The sequence below is a fragment of the Danio rerio genome, chromosome 12 (assembly GCF_052040795.2).
Source record: "Danio rerio strain M-AB ecotype USA chromosome 12, GRCz13ab, whole genome shotgun sequence".
In the NCBI taxonomy this organism is placed as follows: Eukaryota; Metazoa; Chordata; class Actinopteri; order Cypriniformes; family Danionidae; genus Danio; species Danio rerio.
Genome location: NC_141032.1, coordinates 1,972,501 through 1,977,500, shown reverse-complemented (window position 1 = coordinate 1,977,500; position 5,000 = coordinate 1,972,501).

Sequence of the window (5,000 nt, the reverse complement as noted above, 5' to 3'; positions counted from 1 at the left end):
CCATTTTAAGGTCAATATTATTTGCCCCCTTCAGCAATATTAGTGTTGGATTGTCTCAAGAGCAAACCACTGTTATACAATGACTTGCCTAATTACCCTAACTTTACCCTAATTACCCTAGTGAAGCCTTTACATGTCACTTTAAGCTGAACACTAGTCAAAAGTTATTAGAAATTAGTTCCTAAAACGATTACGTTCAGAAAAAAGATTGTCTCTCCATTATGAGAGGGCTAATAATTCTGACTTCAACTGTATATGGCAGAAGAGTTTTCTGGAATAATCTTTGCTCAGCCGCAGTCATAGTTCTGGTCTGAGAGTTTGTCCAAACTGCATTGCTGAGGCAGACGAGCGAACACAAAGACACTGTGAATCGACTCTCTGTTTAACCCCAACACATTCCTTCACACATGCCATAACCAAAGCACTGCGGCCCGTCCAGGTTATGTGAAAAACACAACAGAAAGCCTCTTTCTTCATGATCTGGGTCAGGCCGATGAGAGCCAGACAACTGCGCAACACATGCCTTCACTTTCAGCCCCTTCAATCTCAAACTCACTTATTAAAGCGCGCATGAAATCAAAACTAACCATGTTGATTTCGTTACCTCACATCGCTAGTTCTGTGCTGAACAGCCAGCCTGATCTCACGAGGAAACGCAAGTATTTTACGCTTTGTCAGTTTAGTGGCTAATTCGTACGAGTTCAGTCGTATGAAAATGTACGATTTTAAAAAGGAGGCACGCCCAGCAACAGCCCCAGATTCCGCCATTTAGGAGTGAAAGCGATCGGCTGTCCATTGGATCTTATTGCTGTTGCGATGGCAAGCATTTATTTATTTAAAAAGTGCATCAAGGCTGAGATACAACCTGAAAGACGACAAAACAACACTATTACAATCATAAACAATTTTAATAGTTTATTTTACAGACTTATAATATACTGTTGTTCTATTGGAGTTTTCATTCCAAAGTGGCTGTTGTGCCATCTAGTGGCTGTTTCCCATATTGCACTGTTTCCCATATTGAGTGTCGCCTCTTGGTGATTCTATGCTCTTTGCCCACCCCTAACCCCAACCGTCATTGGGCGATGAACAAATCTTACTAAATTGTACGAATTAGACCGTACGAATTCATACGAATTAGCCACTAAAGCAAAAAGTTACAAATTGCCGTGAGATTACGTTGGAACAACTCATCAGTGCATGTCATCAGGACAAAATAAATAGTTTGCCCTTGTAATCTGAAAGAGTACTGATTGTTTACAGTTAAATTCTCCATCTGGGGTATTGGGCGGGGCTAACATATTTAACCACACCCCTCCAGCTGCCAGTTTTGACATTGCTGTCAACAAACAGAAAGGGTGAGGAGGAGGAGTCTGTGAGGTTGTAATCAGAGATGTAAAATTACTAATTACAAATACTCAGATTACTCTATTTAAGTAGTTTTCTCAGGAATTGTAATTTAGGTAGTTTTTAAAATGTGCACTTTTACTTTCCCTAGAGTACATTTTTAGTGCAGTATCAGTACTTTTACTCTGCTTCTTTCCTTGCAGTCACTATTTTTTCCTGTCTATGGGGATTAAAAAAAAAAATCAGTCCTGTGATTCCTGTCCAATCAAAATGCACCATAGTGAACTACCTCAAGACATGCAGCAATTGTTTGGAAGCATTGAAAGCAGGGGTGCCCAAACTTTTTCTCATGAAGAGCCAACATCCAAGCTTGATTGAGAGCTGTGGGCCGAAAGCAAATATAGCAAACTTTATTAAAGTTGCTAGAGGTAATTTCCTAATTTATTTCATTTTCTTGTCGGCTTAGTCCCTTTATTAATCTGGGGTTGCCACAGCGGAATGAATCGCCAACTTATCCATCACATTTTACGCAGCGGATGCCCTTCCAGCTGCAACCCATCTCTGGGAAACACACACACTAATACACTATGGACAATTTAGCCTACCCAATTCACCTGTACCGCATGTGTTTGGACTGTGGGGGAAACCGGAGCACCTGGAGGAAACCCACACGAATGCAGGGAGAAAATGCAAACTCCACACAGAAACGCCAACTGAGCCGAGGATCGAACCAGCGACCCAGCGACCTTCTTGCTGTGAGGCGACAGCACTACCTATTGCACCACTGCGTCGCCTCAATTTCCTAATTTATTTCATAATATTTATAAATAAATAGAAAAAATACTTCAACCTTATTTATTGATGTTTTTTTTGTTATTTTAATGAACGTATTACAATAACACCATTACAAATACATTTAAAAGATCCAAACAATTCAATGGCGAATACAGTAGTCATGCTGAACCTGCCTTTGCCTTGATTTTTGTTCATTAAGTGGCAGAACATACACTTTTTTAAGATCTGATTCATGTACAACATTTAATTTCAGTTTGCTTTTTTTATTTTTTTATTTGTGGCTTAACAATAAAACAAGCAAATAAAAGGTCAAATTAAAATAGAAATGAGAAATGGCTTTCTGTTAAAGGCATTCCCCAACCCAATCGTTTTCCCTCTGGAGGCAAAACCAAAGAATACAAAGGGCCAACTTCGTGGGCCCTTAATTGGCCATCTCTGATTAAAGTGTCCAAGAAGATACTTACTTGCAGTGACCTAGAGACTGTTTAGACCTAATGTAACTGATGAAAAGATGACGGATTTTACTGTACGATGACCAAAATGGCTGTAAACAATAACTAAATGCACTACACTACAATAACTAAGTGCACAAATGACATGTAGACGCACCAACCTTTCCCAGCGTAATACTCACTACTCCTGAGTACTTTGTAAGAGCTACTTTTTACTTATACTTTTAGTAATATTTACAACGTATACATTTACTCTACTTGCACTACATTTTTGAGCAATGGTACTTTTACTTGAGTGTGATTTTTCAGTACACTTTCCACCACTGCTTGTAATAGCTCTCCCAGACTTTCTGAATGAAACGCCTCCTTCACTACATCCAATCAGTTTGCAGTAGAAAAAAAAACAAGAAAAAACAACTCTCACATGCCCCAATACTGAATGAACCCCAAACCATGATTGTTCCTTTACCAAACTTGACTGATTTCTATAAGAATCTTGGCTTCATGCTGGTTCCAGAAGGTCTTCAGCAGTATGTGATGATCGGGATGCAGATCAACAGATGATTTATCAGAGAAATCCAACCCTCTGTTCCAAATGATCAACTAGAAGTCGAGTTATTATTTGTTGCTCTTATAACTGAGATCGACGACAAGACTTTTATCAGGTTGTGTGTATATATACATTAATAATTGTATACATCTTATCAATTCAATATTACAATATTCAAACAAAAATGTGTATTTTTCTTTTTAACAGCATTTGAAAGTGTACATACAGTTAAAAAAAGGAAATAAAGAGCAACTAACCTTTAAGCTACAGCTACTTAATCTGTAATTATTTACATTTCTAGATAGAAAACGCTAGTTCACATGACGTAAATCAGGGGTCACCAATCTTGGTCCTGGAGGGCCGGTGTCTCTGCAGGGTTTAGCTCCAACTTGCCTCAACACACCTGCCTGGGTGTTCCAAGTACACCTAGTAAGACCTTGATAACCTTGTTTAGGTGTGTTTGATTAAGGTGGGAGCTAAAATCTGCAGGACCCCAGAGCTCCAGTTTGGTGACCCCTGATGTAAATCAATCCCAAAACTTGGTAACTTTTCATTTATGTATTAATGTAAGCTCCACAAACTGCAGCCTGCATAGAAGGTAAAAAGGGAGTGTGACATGTACCTGCTGCATTTTCATGGAGTTCATCGCAGTAGGAAGTGTTAAAGCAAAACAGTGAATGAACTATGAAAGGAATGTGCAGGAAAACCAATGTTTTGCCCCGGAAGTGCCAATTAATCTTGTGGTTTCCTCTGGCAGAGTGGCTGATCCACAGTCTAGTGCAAGCTTTATAATACACATTTATGATAACATGTATGTTTAGCCCAGGGGGCATGGTGGCTTAGGGGTTAGAAGGTCGCTGGTTCGAGTCCCGGCTGGGTCAGTGGGCATTTCCGTATGGAGTTTGCATGTTCTCCTCATGTTGGCGTGGGTTTCCTCCGGGTGCTCCGGTTTCCCCCACAGTCCAAACAGATGCGCTGTAGGGGAATTGATCAACTACATTGGCTGCAGTGTATGAGTGTGTGTGTGAATGAGTGTTTCCCAGTACTGCTAGAAGGGCTGGAATAGTTGGTGGTTCATTCCGCTGTGACGACCTCTGAAAGAGAGACTACGCCAAATGAATGAATGTTAAGCCCAGGGGTCACCAATCTCGGTCCTGGAGGGCCGGTGTCTCTGCAGGGTTTAGCTCCAACTCACCTCAACACACCTGCCTGGATGTTTCAAGTACACCTAGTAAGACCTTGATAAGCTCGTTCAGGTGTGTTTGATTAGGGTTGGAACTAAAATCTGCAGGACACCGGCCCTCCAGGAACAAGTTTGTTGACCCCTGCTTTAGCCCATCTGGACACCTTATGAGATTTTCCCTGTCTTCAATTCAAAATGAGGCTTTTCAAGCTGCACATTCATGAATTCCTCATCCGTCACATTAATCTATATGCCCAACTCCAATTTACCCACAGAAAATGCCCCTGTAATCTTCTTACAGATCGCTGTATTGCATATTTATGCATCAGACGTCGTATTTAAGCAGTAGATTGATGGAAACGGTGATGGATCTGATTGTAGCTCTAGAAGAGGCGACACTATTTTGATTATGCCGAGGTGGACTAGAAGGTTGAGATCAATACTTCATCACATTAGTCAGAAGATTTCATTGTTGAACTTTAAATCTCTGAATAGCAAAAAAACTAGTGAACCAACCTTGATGTTCAATGTTGATCAACACAGCCGTGTTCAGTCTCGGCTCTGCATTTAAAGAAACACTACAGGTTTTTTGGAAATAGTCTCATTTTACAGCTTCTGCAGGAGGTAAACAGGTGAGTTTTACCCTTGTTGAATCCATTCAGTTGATCTCTGG